Genomic DNA, 18,866 nt, shown 5'->3' with positions numbered 1-18,866 from the left:
TGAAAGTAAATAAACACATAACACAGGCCCGCAAACAGACAGACAAGCGTGCTACAACAAAAGGTTCCCCGACCTGTTTTCAAAATTTGTCTCAACTTTCTCAAAACTGACTCTGGCTTCCACGTCAGAGCCTCCTGGTGGACTCTCAGTTCTGCGTCTCCTGACAGTTCACTGACCTCAGGGACTTCAAGCAGACCAAATGGCGTCCAATGCCGTATGGGTCCCAGAGGGTAGAGAGGAACGTCTTCCGTCTCTACCCTAACAGCAGTCATAAACAGGGCGTCCCCCTAGACTCTTGCTGCCTTTACAAAATGGATCCTTTCTGACTGGCCCTGGGTTCCACATCAGGTTGGTAGTCTAGCTTCTCTCCAGAGGTTAGTTAGTGGAAAGACTCCTCACCCTGTCTAGTTGATGATATCTGAGAATCCCGAGCGAGCCCCCATTAATGTTGGGTCCAGTGGTCCACAGAAATCACCAAGAGACCAGAGTGATGTAAAATCAACAGAGTCTTTATTAGCTGGTGCCAGGGATGGACACACTGAGCCACCAATGCAGTAGTGGTCAGAAATGTTCAACCCTAATTACAGTTTCTATTTGAGATTATATAGGGCTCAGGACAAGGGGCCTAAGTGACAAGCATCATGTCAGCTTTATTAGTTAAAAATTTTTCCCAAGCAACAGCAGGAGGAAGTGGGGGGGGGTAGGGGTTGTGACCTTTTGGTTATCTCCCCTTCTGCCTGGTCAGCAGGATGTAGTGGGTTGGGTTAGGGGGTTGTGACTTTGTAGTTGTCTCCCCTCAGCAGGAAATGTTTCCATAACTGATTCTTGTCAAACAAGTGGCTTACTGGCCTCACCTGGGGCCCATTTTCTCGAATTTTTACTTTTTAACCCTTTTATTTCTGGAACAATATTTTACCTTCTAACAAAACTATCTTTTGTAGATTTGTGTGAGTAATTTGAACTGGAGCTAATATATGATAAAATAAAGACAAACAGGAAATCTGCTCCAGTTGGATTCTCAAACAGTTACGTAGTAGGCATTGTGGTGTAGTCAAAAGAAACACAGGTTCCCCTCCTTGCCCAACAGAGTTAGTGATGGGTAGTTAGGAAGTGGAGCTGCAGGGCCAGAACTTGGAGAGACACAGTAATTTGCAAGGACAAAGGATAAATTATGAGTTAAGGGTAAGCAATAAGGCAGCAATGTCATGCATATCTAATTTTGTGGATCTTCTGAGTTATTTATTTATTTTTCATCTTCAGCATTTTAGCATTTGGATTTAAGATGCATTCACCCTTGCAATAACCTTGTGAAAAAACTAGCTGTGAAGGTAGTTCATTATGCAAATAAGGGTGGGGAGCTTAAGTGAATAGCCCAAGACCTCCCTGTTGGAGATGCATCCAACTGGGAGTGAAGCTAAATTCCTCTGACTCAGAGTTCATTTTCTTACCAGAAAAGACAGCATCTTCATTACCATTTAAAACAAAGTAGCAAGTTCCCTAGTCTCTGAAATGAGGTCTAATGAATGCACTATTTTAGCTCAGAATTTAAAAGTGCCAGTGTCAAAGTCTGTGATTTTAGAGTCAACCCTGATCTACATCAGAGATACATTTGGAAACACGTTGGGACTGATCTGTGATGTGCTGGTGAAATGACTCTGAGCATAGGGACAGAGATACAGGTGTATGTGTGTGGTGGGGGATATGTGAGAAGACTGCTTTGAAGTATTTGCTGACTTCCATAGTGTAAAAATCTCTCACCACAGCCAGTTGTAAGCTACCAACAGTTTTCAGTCTAAATTAGGAAATCCTTGAATATTTAACAAAAGGCTCTTAGCCTGAAGAAGCTAACTTACCTGCTGGCAGCTGTCTCTTCAGTCTTTTCTATCTTATTTTTGGTGCTAAGAAGCACTTGAAAGAATATTTGGACCTGGGGGTCAGGCGGTAGCGTAGAAGGTTAAGCACACGTGGCGCAAAGCACAAGGACCTGTGTAAGGATCCCTGTTCGAGCCCCTGGCTCCCCACCTACAGGGGAGTTGCTTCACAGGTGGCAAAGCAGGTCTGCAGGTGTCTATCTTTCTCCCCCTCTCTGTCTTCCCCTCCTCTCTCCATTTCTCTCTGTCCTATCCAACAGTGATGACATCAATAATAACTACAACAATAAAACAGCAAAAGGGAATAAATAAATATTTTTTAAAAAAGAATATTTGGACCTTATTTGAAAACCTTGAATCTAGTGCTGTGGTTTTGCATTTCTCCCATCTTCATTTGTGTCTGTCCATCAGAATAAAAATTTATATGCTACACCTCATTGATATTTTTAAAAAGTGTCTTGATTTTATCTGTCTGACATATACAAGCTGGCTACATTATTGGTAATTACCTCTCCTTTTTTTAAATTTTATTTAAGAAAGGATTAATTAACAAAACCAAAAAATTAAAAAAAAAGTTGAGACTGCAGCACAAAATAAAAAAAAAGAATGAGAAAAAGAAAAAAAAGAAAAGAAAGAAAGAGAGAGAGAAAAAAAGAAAAAGATAAGAAAAAGAACATTCATAAAAGGGCAGTGAAAGGAAAGGGTTTTTTTTATTTTTTATTTAAGAAAGGATTAATGAACAAAAACATAAGGTAGGAGGGGTACAACTCCACACAATTCCCACCACCCAATCCCCATAACCCACCCCCTCCCATGATAGCTTTCCCATTCTCTAGCCCTCTGGGAGCATGGACCCAGGGTCGTTGAGGGTTGCAGAAGGTAGAAGGTCTGGCTTCTGTAATTGCTTCCCCGCTGAACATGGGCGTTGACTGGTCGGTCCATACTCCCAGTCTCCCTCTCTCTTTCCCTAGTCGGGTGGGTCTCTGGGGAAGCTGAGCTCCAGGACATATTGGTGGGGTCTTCAATCCAGGGAAGCCTGGCCAGCATCCTGGTGGCATCTGGAACCTGGTGATTGAAAAGAGAGTTAACATATGAAGCCAAACAATTTGTTGAGCAATCATGGATCCCAAGCTTGGAATAGTGGAGAGGAAGTGTTAGGGAGGTACTCACTGCAAACTCTAGTGTACTACTGCTTTCAGGTATATATTTTGCAGTAGTTTATGGATACGTGTGCACATAAGCTCTCTCTCACAGAAACTGGTATATATCTAAGTTATGGGACTTTGTTAGAAAGTAAACTACCTGAGATGAAATTAGAGTGTACTATAAAAGGAAAGGTCTCACCCGAGTAATGAAGCTGAAGAGTTGTCATTCCACACGTGAAGTCTCTGGATACAGTCTGAGGTGAAGCATGTTGAGGTGGCAATCGTTGCATTGGTTAGGTTGTGATCGGCGGATGCAATATTATTTGGTTTGGATTGGGAGAGGCATACGGGAAAGTGGGCGAAAGGGTTTTTTTAAATGTATTTATTTTTAATTATTTAATTAGCTATGTGGGGTGAGGTGGGGGGGGTTGGCTACTTAGAATGAAAAAAGGCCAGAGGTTTCCGAAGGGTATAGACTTAGAATTAATGATACTCCGTGGTGGGACAGGAATTTGGTAAAGAAAAGGACTGGTTATGGGGGGGGGGCAGGAAGGAGGTATGCTTGAAAATTAAAAGAAAAAAAAATTTTTTCCTTTTTTTCTTTTCCCCTTTTTCCCTACTCTAATTCTTAACCCAAATTCAGTTATACTCACCTCCTTGGTGTCGCCGCTAGGACCCCTTATTGGCTGGCCTGCTAAAGGCAGAAAATCCTACCGTTTCCAGGAGATGTGGTCAGAGCTCAGCCACCAGCAGCTTCTCAGTCCGCCATCTTCCGGGAAACCCCCCCCTGAAGCTTTTTTAAAGGATTTCTCAAAGATGAAAACTAGCTCCACGTCCTTTTGATCCAATGAGAGCTGTACTCAAGGATGTCCTCGGATCCACCCTCAGGGCCGCGGTGGTCCCCAGAGACTCCCAAGAGGAAGCCCCCAATCTGCCGGCCACCCAGCAGCGCTCTGCAACCGACGGAGGAGCCGCCTTCCCGGGCCGAGGACAATGCCCGGCGCACCCGCCTTGCCCACCGCCTGGGAAGTCTGTAGCAGCCCACCCGCTAGTCCGCGCCACCTCTACTCTTAATTCTTAACCCAAATTAAGTTATAGTCACCTCCTTGGTGCTAGGACCCCTTATTGACTGGCCTGCTAAAGGCAGAAAATCCTACCGTTTCCAGAAGATGTGATCAGAGCTCAAGCCTAGCAGCTTCTCAGTCCGCCATCTTCCCTGGAAAATCTCCTTTTTTTATTTTTAAATTATTAAAGAACAGTATACTCCTGATGGATTGGAAAATTAGACTTTTAGGGTTGAGAAGAAAGATATGCCCAAAGTGTTCTTCCTGTCTAATAACTGGCAACATTTCTCCAAGAGACCACTTCACTTAAACTCTCCACCTTGCTGAGTTACCCATAGCTCAGTGATAATGAACATCCAATTCTGGGCTTCTAAAGTTCTGGTATTCTTTGCCTCTATGGCAATACTATACTGTCATTAAATCAAAAGATTGCTTTGTTTACATTGCTCTGAAAATTTGTAGTGCAGGGAATCTATTCAGTTTTATACCTCCTTGGCTATATAGCTCTCATTGGATACTAATGAGAATTACAAAAGTGGGAAAAGGAGAAATTAGTGTCTTTGGAGTTGAGGGACTAGTTATTTAAAGATGCATTGCTGTGATACTTAAGGGAAATGATTTATCTGTTTTGTTCTGTCCTTCTATAAATCAAAACTACAGCACAGTGTTACCATTCTTCAATATTTATGCTAATATAAATTTGGGTCTACATACTTGCCACTGATTCAGGAGGTGCCATGGGATTAGAATAATGGCTACCCGTGATATCCACATATGTTGCTATCACTTCAATTCTTTGCAAGTTCAGCAATGTTATAGTGTAGAATTGATGGACTGTTCCCATGTAGAACAGACAGGGAGGCACTACCTGGCAGGAGCAGTTTCATTGGTAGGTATATTCTTATCACCTTCTTTTTCTTATGTTTAGTTCTGTTCATTAGGTTAACAATTGTATTTATGGTGGTCTGGGAGGTGGTGCAGTAAGCATTGGACTCTCATGCATGAGGTCCTGAGTTCAATCCCCAGCAGCACATGTACCAGAGTGATACCTGTTTCTTTCTATCTCTATCTCTTCTCTTTCTATATCTCTCATAAATAAAGAAATAAATATTTTAAAAATGTATTTATGTGGTTCCTATGAGTCAGTCCCTAGAACAGATAGAAGAAACTCTGTGGGAAATTGGAAGCCAGGAGACCAAGAGATAGCTCACCTGGAAAGGCGTATGTTTTGTCATGCACGCAGACTTCATTAGAATCCTGGGGGAAGATCCAGTTCTTTTTGTTATTTTTTAATTTTTATTTATAAAAAGGAAACACTGACAAGACCTCTGGAAAGAGGACCTCACCAGTGTACTCTGGACCCACCTCTCCAGATTCTTGCCCCACTAGGGAAAGATAGAGACAGACAGGGAGTATGGATCGACCTGCCAACACCCATGTTCAGCAGAGAAGCAATTATGGAAACCAGACCTTCCACCTTCTGCACCCATAATGACCCTGGGCCCATGCTCCCAGAGTGATAAGAGTATGAAAGATTTCAAGGAAGGGGATGAGATACAGAACCCTGGTGGTGGATATTGTGTGGAATTGTACCCCTCTTATCCTATGGTCTTGTCAATATTCTTTTATATTATAAGTAAATTATTAACAATAAAATATGCACTGAACAAATAAAAATTAAAAATAAAACAATGGGGCTACATCAAATTAAAAAGCTTCTGTGCAGCAAAAGAAATCATCACCCAAGCAAAGAGACTCCTCACAGAATGAGAAAAGATCTTTACATGCCATACATCAGACAAAAGGCTAATAACCAAAATATATAAAGTGTTCACCAAACTCAGGAACAACAACAAAAAAAATGACCCCATCCAAAAATAAGGAGAGGATATGAACATTTATTGGGACATTCTCTAAAAGGAGGTTGGACAACATACTCTACCTATTACCTGAGGAAGATGGGGTCTGAAATTAGTGCAGCCTGGAATGTTCCTAGCCATGACCACAGAATGCAAGCCTACAGGGATGTAGAGGTTACATAGGCTCCTATGCTGAATATGGGCCTCAGAACAAATCGATGGGGTTTACAGTTAACAATTATTTATATATTTTCCCTATATTTGGGAGCTACTCTCTTCCCTGAGCCAGCATTCTAGTCCTTTTTCTAACTATGACACCATCTCCCTAGACAGTAACCAAGGTCTGCCTGCATATTAGATCTCAGGTGCAGGCAAAAACTAGCAAAGTCATGCCCCCCTGGGAATATACCTAAAATAGATCTACTAGCTTTTTTCCAAAATGGAGACCACAAATCTTCATCTGCAATATTATTGCCTTTAGGTTCATGATTAGTCAATGATTTGTTCTGCTTTATATCTTAACTCTTTTTCAGCCACCATGTTCCAGATGATACCATGATGCCAATCTACTTCCCTGGGCAGACAACCCCACCATGTGTCTTGGAGCTTCACCTCCCCAGATCGCTACCCCACTAGGGAAAGAGAGAGATAGGCTCAGAGTATGGATCGACTTGCCAATGCCTATGTTCAGTGGAGAAGCAATTACAGAAGCCAGACTTTCCACCTTCTGTACCCCATAATGGCCCTGGGTCCATACTCCCTGAGAGTTAAAGAATAGGGAAGCTATCAAGGGAAGGGATTGGATATGGAGCTCTGGGAGTGGGCACTGTGTGGAAATGTACCCTTCTTATCCTATAGTCTTGTCAATATTTCCATTTTATAAATAAAAAAAGAATATTGCAGCCCCAGAAAATGACAGGACTGACAGATGTAACTATGCAGCTCACAGTGGACCCCATTATCCCTTCTTTCTACTGAGTTTTTAAACCTGCCTTAACATGCTGTCATTAACGATCACTCAAATGCCCCACAATCTGAAAAAGAGAAATATATACAATAGTGTGACAATTACCAAATGAATTACATACCTAGGCTGGTAGATTCTATTTATCTCCCTTTCTCTTAACTTTTGGTTTGCCCATTTCTCCCATCAGTTGTGACATATATAGAAAACTGGGGTAGTGAAGGGACTAAAAGATAATTGGTTTTACTTGGGAAGCCACAACAATTTCTGGCCAGATTGTTTCATAATGTGTCACTTATAAATTTCATAAAATTTTCTGGAATAAATCCAGCTACTCCAGGAAGTTCTCCAAGGAAAGTAGCTGCAGTACTCTAAATTAATTTTATGGTTTTGTCAGTTGAGGCTGTTCTGACTATTGGATTATTGTCTGTATGTTTTGTGGATAAATATTATTCAATTAAATATGCCTATGCTAAAACAGTGGCAAAGAAATTAATAACTAAAATCATTCCTCAGTTTGGTATTCTTATTAGTTGAATCAGATCAAAGAACTCACTTAACAACAGAGACAAATTATATATTTTCAAATACTCAGGAACATTTACTAGGATTCCACATCCTATAATGTCCTTAATTATTTAGAACACACAAATTTAGATATAAATAGTACATTAGGAAATGTTTATCAAGAAATCACCAAAAAATTCAAGTTTGATCCACATAAAGATTCAAAATATCCCAAACAGAAGTCATGGATTAATTCCTATTAAACTAATACTTGGTTGTCTAATGCCTACTAACATCTATAAATTTTATATTTCTGGGAACATAAGTGAACAATTTGATGTTATGGCTAATTATGCACAGACACTAAATGATATATTTATTTATTTTAATTTCTTATTTATAAAAAGGAAACACTGACAAAACCTTAGGATAAGAGGGGTACAACATACAAAGCCAAACAAACATGGACCTAAAGGCTTGAATAGTGCAGATGAAGTGTTGGGGGGGGTCCTCCATTTTTTAGATAGCTAGTAGGCATATTTTAGTTATATTTCAAAGGGCCTGTAGCTATACTAGTGTATTTTGTTTGTTTGTTTGTTTTTGCCTGAGCCTGAAATCTGACATGCTGGTGGATCCTAATTATTGTCTGAGGAGATGATGTCATGGCTGGGAAAAGGACCAGAAATCTGGATCAGGGAAGACAGTAGCTCCCTAATATGGGAAAAAGGTATAAAAATTGTTGTCTGTAAACCCCATCGAATTGATTCGATCTGGAGCCCATAATTAGCTTAGGAGCCTGTGACCTCTGCATTCCTCTAGATCTGAGCTCACATTCTGTGGTCATGAGTAGGAAAATAAATGATATATTTAAAGATTTTTACCAGCATATGAAAAGATCTTTGACTCCACTGACTGACATGTGTTCCCAGTATTCTAAGCAGGAAACTGAGTAGGCATCAAGGCCTTTAGATGAAAGCAGTAACTGCCATCCTGATGGGAAAGACTATGAGATATTGCTAATCACCCACACCACCATCAGAATAAAAGAGAAATTACTCTGAATTCATGTAAGTTATATCAAATTAGACCTATACCAAACTATCACTCTGGGAAACAATTACAGGTGACTTCAACTTAAGGATTTCCAAGGTTAATTCCAAGGACCTATAAGCTGTCAGCTACTGATATATCAGGTGAACCCCTTTATCAAAGATCAACATGTCTTGCTTTTAACCATTTTCCATCTCACCTTCTAGAAGTCCCTCTTCTTCATCATAGAAATAGAAAGGGGCAGGTAGTGGCTCACCTGGTTTAGAGCATAAGTTACAATGTGCAAGGACCCAGGTTCAAGCCCCTGGTCCCCAACTGCAGGGAGAAAGCTTCACAAGTAGTAAAGCAGTGATGCCGGTGTCTCTCTCCTTCTCTGTTTCCCCCTTCCTCTCAATTTCTGGCTGTCTCTATCAAATAAATATAATTTTTAGAAAAGAAAGAGAAAGAAGCAAGAAAGGAAGTGTGTATTTTGTGTTTATTAGAAAATTAACTTCAATAATGTTGATGTGTCCATTCTGTCCATATTTCAACATGAGGTCTTTTTCTGTTTATCTTATTCAGAAAGTGTTACTTTAAGGAATGTTGCTGTCTCAGACTGTCAGTTTTATATCTCTCCAAAATATGTACTAAATTACCTCATCCACCATCAAAGTGCCATCATCCTCCAATGAAGGATATTGTGTCCTCTTCCCCACCTTACAGTTCCTCCCACATTAGTAGCCTCAAATATGAAGGCATGGTGTAAGGATTTATGTTTTACCCTGTCTGTTCCTTTGCTTTGCTTTTTAAGTACCAAAATATGTGTGAGGTCATCTGGTATTTGTCTATAAGCTCCTTTTCAATCTATCTCTCACTCTTATTAACCCTCTTATTTTTACAAAGTCAAGCACAGATCAAATATTCCCTTCTGTGAGTTTAATAAACTCTGGCAATGCTAGATAATAATTCTGATAATTGGCTATGTCAGTATCAAAATAGCACTTAATGCTAGACATCCAAAACTAGAAAACCATCAGCCTATTTCTCCTTATAATTAGCTACCTAGACTACAGAAGATCTTATCAAAGAACAATGGACAATTTGAAGTTGAACCCCTAACTCATATCACATGTTTAAGTCTTATGGAATTCTCTGCTGTGAGCTTGAAAAGAAATAATTCTGTACCCTTCTGGGCTTTTCATGGGTTGAACAAATAACCAAACAAGTATAAGGCAGATTGATGAAAGAAGGGAAATATATTGATAACTTGCATGGGTTGGGGGTAGGGAGCTATAAAGATTATACAGGTCCTGTTATCTGTATGGAAGAGATAGGTTTACATATTCAAAGCTAAAGCCCCAGGGATTTTGAGAAGAGAGAAGAGAATATAGGTGCAGAAAGAAATTTGGAAACTAACATCATTTCTTTTTAGATCTGAAAAAGACAACAATTTGCTAAGTGTATATTTTGATGGGACTGGGGTGGGTGGTTACTAGAGACTTTAGGGTCTTCATTGTCCTTAAAATGATATGTCTACCAAAGGGAAGCATCTAGAGAATACTAGCTCTAAACCTACTCAGCTGTAAACCTTCTAGTATAATACTTCTCACGAAGCTCAATGTTTAAGAGGGAGGTCTGTTCCATTTCATTTTGTCCTGACTACTCATTTTAATGTGGGAAAGAGAACATGTAGCCTTTGGGCAATGGGAGTTCATGTGCTTTTGTAAAAATTTACATATTTCTGTAGGTGGTTTCCCAAGATATTTTCTCCAGAAAGCTTTTTAACATGACCTTCTAGATTACATAATTAATGACAGAGGCAGAATGCCCCAAAGCATCTTGTCTATAGAAAAGCAGCTAGTTGAAGCTAGTTGCCCTCCTCTCAATTCTGCATTCCAGAAATATCTAGTCATTTTAAAAGGCGTAAAAATTAAATAACGAATATTATATACTTGAAACTTCATAAGGTGTGTCAGTAATTGAGTTGTCAATGAATTATAGATAAAACCATAATGTTGCTTTGGAAGATTCTATATAAGTAATAAAAGTAGATTGTCAATAAATTGTCATTAAAAGAATTAAAATGGGAGTTGGGCTGTAGCGCAATGGGTTAAGCGCAGGTGGCGCAAAGCACAAGGACCGGCATAAGGATCCCGGTTCGAACCCCGGCTCCCCACCTGCAGGGGAGTCACTTCACAGGCGGTGAAGCAGGTCTGCAGGTGTCTATATTTCTCTCCTCCTCTCTGTCTTCCCCTCCTCTCTCCATTTCTCTATGTCCTATCCAACAACGACAACAACAATAATAACTACAACAATAAAAACAACAACAAGGGCAACAAAAGGGAATAAATTAAAAAAATAATTAAAATGTCAAAACATGAAAGGTCCCCAGATATGATTGTGTTGAATTACTTATCATAGAATATAAGTTCCATAAGAGTTCCGAATGAGGAGAATTTCAGGGTCATTACGCTGGGAGAAAGTCACCTGCCCCTTTAGGTTCTTCTAATACTGGGTGAAAAATACAAACAATTTTAGGTCAGAAAAGAATATATATAATATGCATGGAGGGAGTGAAGTGTAAAGTCTCTATATTAAGAGGGGGAAAGGTATTTATATTCAAAACTGTTCATTAAGAGAGTCTGAAGAGTGGGAAGGGGGCTAGAAGTGATAGAAGGAGAGAGAAAAAGAGCAATTGCTTTCTATTTGAAAAGAAATAGGTCTTGATTTTTAAATTATGCTTATTCTGATAAGGAAGAGATAAAGCTTAATGTAGATAATCAGGGCATGACTCAAGCTTTCATTTTTAGTTTAAAACAATCTATCTACCAAAGAGGTATCTCCTAAAATTTCTGTCTCTAAAAACCTTCCTGAGGTCTGTTTAGATCCTTTTCAATTCCTTCCTTTGGAACTTCTCTTGCACTTCCATATATTTGTAATTCAGCTGATGTCTGTGGGGAGAGAAGTTTGGTTAGTATTTGATTGACAAGAAGCCTGCAGAAAGAGAAGATTACAAAGATTATAATGAATAAAACTAACCAGAGAAGGACAAATCTGAAATGAATGGGCTTCATTTATCTGATGAAAAATAGTAGCTTTGCCTTTCATTAGATGTAAATGAATTATATTCTATGTTTCTTGTTTGATTTACATAGAAGCAGCATATTTCAATAACTACATAAACTTCTTGTTGGGCAGATTGTATATCCAAAACTCACTGATTAATTGCAAAGTGATATTGAATTCCTGTTCTTTTATCATGGACAGATTTAAAATCGCCTTTGCCAATTATTAGTTTTCAAAACTTGGTAAGAAATTTCTTCATGCTAAGAACAACTTAAGAGTTGTGACATGTTACAAAAGATCAATGAAAGTAAATGTTGGTTCTTCGAAAGAGTAAACAAAATCGACAAACCTTTAGCCAGACTCACAAAACAAAAAAGGGAGAAGACCCAAATAAATCGGATAGTAAATGAAAGAGGAGATATCACAACAGACACTGCAGAAATTCAACATATCATGCGAGGCTTCTATGAACAACTATATGCCACCAAGTTAGAGAACCTGGAAGAAATGAATGATTTCCTAGATACCTACCAACTTCCAAAACTAAGTAAAGAGGAAGTGGATAACATGAACAGGCCCATCACAGCTAATGAAATTGAAACAGTTATCAAAAATCTTCCCAAAAATAAAAGTCCTGGACCAGATGGTTTTACAAATGAATTCTACAAAACTTTCAAAGAAGAACTAATACCTCTACTTTTAAAAGTCTTCCAGAAGATTGAAGACACTGGAATACTCCCTGCCAGCTTCTATGAAGCCAACATCACCCTGATACCAAAAGCAGACAGGGACACAACCAAAAAAGAAAACTACAGACCAATATCTCTGATGAACATAGATGCGAAAATATTGAACAAAATTCTAGCCAACCGGATACAGCAGTATATCAAAAAGATTGTCCATCATGACCAAGTGGGGTTTATCCCAGGCATGCAAGGTTGGTTTAATATACGTAAATCAATCAATGTGATCCACCATATCAACAAAAGCAAGACCAAAAACCACATGGTCATATCAATAGATGCAGAGAAAGCCTTTGACAAAATACAACATCCCTTTATGATCAAAACACTACAAAAAATGGGAATAGATGGAAAATTCCTGAAGATAGTGGAGTCTATATATAGCAAACCTACAGCCAACATCATACTCAATGGTGAAAAACTGGAAGCATTTCCCCTCAGATCAGGTACTAGACAGGGCTGCCCACTATCACCATTACTATTCAACATAGTGTTGGAAGTTCTTGCCATAGCAATCAGGCAGGAGCAAGGAATTAAAGGAATACAGATTGGAAGAGAAGAAGTCAAACTCTCCTTATTTGCAGATGACATGATAGTATACATGGAAAAACCTAAGGAATCTAGCAAGAAGCTTTTGGAAATCATCAGGCAATACAGTAATGTGTCAGGTTATAAAATTAACATTCAAAAGTCAGTGGCATTCCTCTATGCAAACACTAAGTTAGAAGAAATTGAAATCCAGAAATCAGTTCCTTTTTCTATAGCAACAAAAACAATAAAATATCTAGGAATAAACCTAACCAAAGAAGTGAAAGACTTGTATACTGAAAATTATGAGTCACTACTCAAAGAAATTGAAAAAGACACAAAGAAGTGGAAAGATATTCCATGCTCATGGGTTGGAAGAATTAACATCATCAAAATGAATATATTACCCAGAGCCATCTACAAATTTAATGCTATCCCCATCAAGATCCCAAGCACATTTTTTAGGAGAATAGAAAAAATGCTACAAATGTTTATCTGGAACCAGAAAAGACCTAGAATTGCCAAAACAATCTTGAGAAAAAAGAACAGAACCGGAGGCATCACACTGCCAGATCTCAAACTATATTATAGGGCCATTGTCATCAAAACTGCTTGGTTCTGGAACATGAACAGACACACTGACCAGTGGAATAGAATTGAGAGCCCAGAAATGAGGCCCCACACCTATGGACATCTAATCTTTGACAAAGGGGCCCAGACTATTACATGGGGAAAGCAGAGTCTCTTCAACAAATGGTGTTGGAAACAATGGGTTGAAACATGCAGAAGAATGAAGCTGAATCACTGTATTTCACCAAATACAAAAGTAAATTCCAAGTGGATCAAGGACTTGGATGTTAGACCAGAAACTATCAGATACTTAGAGGAAAATATTGGAAGAACTTTTTTCCGCATAAATTTTAAAGACATTTTCAATGAAACGAATCCAATTACAAGGAAGACTAAGGCAAGTATAAACCTATGGGACTACATCAAATTAAAAAGCTTCTTCACAGCAAAAGAAACCACTACCCAAATCAAGAGACCCCTCACAGAATGGGAGAAGATCTTTACATGCCATACATCAGATAAGAGTTTAATAACCAACATATATAAAGAGCTTACCAGACTCAACAACAAGACAACAAATAACCCCATCCAAAAATGGGGGGAGGAATTGGACAGAATATTCACCACAGAAGAGATCCAAAAGGCTGAGAAACACATGAAAAAATGCTCCAGGTCTCTGATTGTCAGAGAAATGCAAATCAAGACAACAATGAGATATCACTTCACTCCTGTGAGAATGTCACACATCAGAAAAGGTAACAGCAGCAAATGCTGGAGAGGGTGTGGGGTCAAAGGAACCCTCCTGCACTGCTGGTGGGAATGTCAATTGGTCCAACCTCTGTGGAGAACAGTCTGGAGAACTCTCAGAAGGCTAGAAATGGACCTACCCTATGACCCTGCAATTCCCCTCCTGGGGATATATCCTAAGGAACCCAACACATCCATCCAAAAAGATCTGTGTACACATATGTTCTTGGCAGCACAATTTGTAATAGCCAAAACCTGGAAGCAACCCAGGTGTCCAACAACAGATGAGTGGCTGAGCAAGTTGTGGTATATATACACAATGGAATACTACTCAGCTGTAAAAAATGGTGACTTCACTGTTTTCAGCCGATCTTGGATGGACCTTGAAAAAATCATGTTGAGTGAAATAAGTCAGAAACAGAAGGATGAATATGGGATGATCTCACTCTCAGGCCGAAGTTGAAAAACAAGATTAGAAAAGAAAACACAAGTCGAACCTGAAATGGAATTGGAGTATTACACCAAAGTAAAAGACTCTGGGGTGGGTGGGTGGGTGGGGAGAATACAGGTCCATGAAAAATGATGAATGAAATAGTGGGGGTTGTATTGCTAAATGGGAATCTGGGGAATGTTATGCATGTAAAAAAAAAAAAAAAAGTAGAAACGCAAAGCAGAAATTGAGTTTGGAGTATGGCACCAAAGTAAGAAAGCAGAAGTATACTAGAGTTTGCAGTGAGTACCTCCCTAATACTTCCTCTCCACTTTTCCAAGCTTTGGGTCCATGATTGCTCAACAATTTGTTTGGCTTTGTATGTTAACTCTCTTTTCAGTCACCAGGTTCCAGGTGTCATCAGGATGCCGGCCAGACTTCCCTGGATTGAAGACACCACCAATGTGTCCTGGAGCTCAGCTTCCCCAGAGACCCATCCTACTAGGGAAAGAGAGAGGCAGACTGGGAGTATAGGACCGACCAGTCAACGCCCATGTTCAGCGAGGAAGCAATTACAGAAGCCAGACCTTCTACCTTCTGCAACCCTCAATGACCCTGGGTCCATGCTCCCAGAGGGATAGAGAATGGGAAAGCTATCGGGGGAGGGGGTGGGATATGGAGATTGGGCGGTGGGAATTGTGTGGAGTTGTACCCCTCCTAAAAAAAAAAAAAAAAAAAGAGTTGTGACATGTAAGTGGTTTTTCCAGTTTCTCATTTGATCTGCACAATGGTATTAACAAAAGAGCTCAAGTTTGTGATAAGGCTCAATTTTAGGCTGATGTGTTTGGTGGCAGAGGGAGTTAGTTGCCAACATCCATATTTTCCTAATAATTTTGGTGAAATTTTTCTGTATGTTCTATTACTGGATTAATGTGAAGCCAGCCATTTCTGCCTGATGTCATGGGGGAAGATAATTTTATTCTCCAATCTTTTGCATGAAAAGAAAAAAGTTCTTCCCTCAAAGTGTTCGGCGTTGTTCACTTTTCGGAAGGTGGGAGGAGTGGGCAGAGAAAAATTCTGAGACCCAGATCCAGTCAATTATCTCAACTACTAATTTTTTTTATTTTTCCTGTTAGAGAAACATAACTCTATGCTTCATTAAGGAGTGAGAACATGAAGGGGGTGGCTTCCCGAGTAGGTCCTATGAAAAATGGCTCAGGTACCAATTATTGGCCTTCTGTGGCCCCAATTCATTACCACAAGAAACAAAAAGAATTGTGTGTGATTCAGCTGTGGTCATGTTGAAAATGTGTGACTCTTACTGGCAAACTTTAACAACGGCCTTTTTGGTCACTACCAGGCCAAACCTTCCAGTGGGGCTCTCTAGGGCCTTGCCCTCAATGTAGAACAGTAGTGGTACAGTGCCCCATTCTCTAAAGGGAGGCTGAGTCAGCCTACTCTGTCACTTGAGGAAGACAGGTCCTGAAATGAGTGCAGCCTAAAATGTTTCTAGCTGTGACCATGGAGTGAGAGCTCAGACTGATAGGGATGCAGAGGTTACACAGGCTCCTGTGCTAAATATGAATAGATGTAGGTCCTAGATCAGATCGATGGGGCCTACAGTTAATAGTATTTATGTATACTTTCCTCATATTTGGGAGATACTTTCTGCCCTAATCTAGCTTTCTAGTCCTTTCTCAACTCTGACACCATATTCCTAGATAATACTTTTAGTCCACCTACATGTTAGCTACTTGGCCCATGCAAAAATTACTAAAGTCATGGGCCCCTTGGAATGTACCTAAAATGGACTTCCTAGCTTCTTCCCACAATAAGACCCTTAGTTCGATCTGCTCTATAATTACCTTTAGGTTCCTGATTATTAAATAATTTGACCTGTTTCATATCTTACGACTTTTCAGCCACCAAGTTTCAGATGCTACCATGACACCAGCCTGACTTCCCTGGGCAGACAGCCTCACCAATATGTCCTGGAACCTCACCTCCCCACAGCCACTAGGGAAAGATAGAGACGATTGGGGGTGTGGGTGGACCTGCCAATGTCCATGTTCAGTGGAGAAGCAATTACAGAAGCCAGACTTCCACCTTCTGCATCCTATAAAGATCTTTAGTCCATACTCCCAGAGGAATAAAGAAAAGAATAGGGAAGCTTCCAATGGAGGGAATGGGATATGGAACTCTGGTGGTAGGAATTGTACCCCTTTCATCCTATAATCTTATTAACTATTATTAAATCATTAGTACAAAATTTAAAAAATAAAAAATTGACAGCATAGATATTTATTTTATTTGACAAATTCCACTGACCATCCTGTTATCTTATGTAACTGCAAAGAAATTACACTCTATGTAGGAAACAAATGAATTCGAAAATTTACAAAGAGACAGAAATCCTCCAAGTCTTTCATTTGTATTATTAACTTACCATAAAAAATAACCAAAAAATAAACACTATTGAAACAGGGGAAAAAATGCGTGATTAAGATCTGGAATATTCCGGGACAGGGGTAGATAGCATAATGGTTATGCAAAAAGACTGTCATGCCATGCCTGAGGCTTCGAAGTCCTAAATTCAATCCCCTGCACCACTGTAAACCAGAGCTGATCAGTGCTCTGGTAAAAAAAAATATGGAATATTACGTGTGTGTGTGTGTGTATGCACATGTTCTGTTCATAAGCTTTTACCACAATGTGAGAGCAAACAAGACTATAAAAAGCTGATATAAAAGACCCACAGTCTACCAACACAACGATTGCCACCTCAACATGCTTCACTTCAGACTGTGTCCAGAGACTTCATGTGTAGAATGACAACCCTTCAGCTTCATTACTTGGGTGAGACCTTTCCTTTTATAGTATACTCTAATTCCATCTCAGGTGGTTCACTTTCTAACAAAGTCCCAAAACCTAGATATACACCAGTTTCTGTGAGAGAGAGATCATATGTTCACATGTATCCGTAAACTACTGCAAAATATATACCTGAAAGCAGAAGTACACTAGAGTTTGCAGTGAGTATCCCCCTAACACTTCCTCTCTGCTATTCCAAGCTTTGGGTCCATGATTGCTCAACAATTTGTTTGGCTTCGTATGTTAACTCTTTTTTCAGTCACCAGGTTCCAGATGTCATCAGGATGCCGGCCAGGCTTCCCTAGACTGAAGACCCCACCAATGTGTCCTGGAGCTCTGCTTCCCCAGAGACCCACCCTACTAAGGAAAGAGAGAGGCAGACTGGGAGTATGGACTGACCAGTCAACGCCCATGTTCAGCGGGGAAGCAATTACAGAAGCCAGAGCTTCTACCTTCTGCAACCCACAATGACCCTGGGTCCATGCTCACAGAGGGATAGAGAATGGGAAAGCTATCAGGGGAGGAGGTGGGATATGGAGATTGGGTGGTGGGAATTGTGTGGAATTGTACCCCTCCTACCCTATGGTTTTGTTAATTAATCCTTTCTTAAATAAAAAAGAAAAAAATAATGATAATAAAAACCCACAGTCTGGTTCCAGTAATTATAGAATTGAAATTTGTGGATTAACTATCTAGGTAAATCCAGACTATTGCTTAACCTGTATCTAATCTGTGGCAAGAAAGAATTTGACCAAAGGAGCAGCTGAGATGCCCCAGGTTAGGTAGGATTGGTTTGAAAAGTGCTTAATTAAGAAACTTCTGAAATTCTGTTTACTGCAGCTTCTAGGTTTGTTTCATTTGAAAAGCATTTCATACTTAAATTTCCAGTAGAGAATTCCAGAGAAAATTAACATGTTTTAGATCTTGAAGACTGAAAAAAATACCTATTTAACTCTGCTTAAGTTAGTGCATTTGAATACACCTAGTTGCAGACAACCTTTTTAATAACATGTAGAAAATGTTAGTACTGCTAATAGAGCCATCTGACCCATTAAGCAATAAGTAAGGGGGGGGGGAGAAAGAAAGAGAGATAGAAAAAAGAAGGAGAAGAGGAATTTTTTACAAGAAAAATTATTTTGTTAAAGGGAAGAAGGGGAATTTATGCTCTGAAAAAAATTATTCTCCAACTTTGTTGAGGAACAGTGAATTCAGAATGATAGAAATTGTCTTTTCAGGCTGGGAGTATGGATCGACCTGATGGTGCTCATGTCAGTGGAGAGGCGATTGCAAGGGATAGGCTTTCCACCTTCTGCATCCCACAGTGGTCCTAGGTCTGTGCTCCCAGAGGGATGGAGAGTGAGGGGCTCTCGGGGGAGGGGATTGGGTATGGGGCCTTGGGGTAAGCATTCTGCCCCTCTTGTCCTATGGTCTTGTCAATTATTTCATTTTATAAATAAAAAAAAAATTTAAAG

General features: G+C 39.7%; 1 pseudogene; it reads right to left on the bottom strand.

The window, feature by feature from the left end:
• The window catches only part of LOC103122658 (uncharacterized), a 55,405-nt pseudogene that overhangs the window by 1,121 nt on the left and 35,418 nt on the right, over nucleotides 1-18,866 (bottom strand).

This window comes from Erinaceus europaeus, chromosome X (assembly GCF_950295315.1).
Source record: "Erinaceus europaeus chromosome X, mEriEur2.1, whole genome shotgun sequence".
Lineage (NCBI taxonomy): Eukaryota > Metazoa > Chordata > Mammalia > Eulipotyphla > Erinaceidae > Erinaceus > Erinaceus europaeus.
Note: the sequence above shows the minus strand (reverse complement) of the source record. Positions and strands in the feature narration are given on the sequence as shown.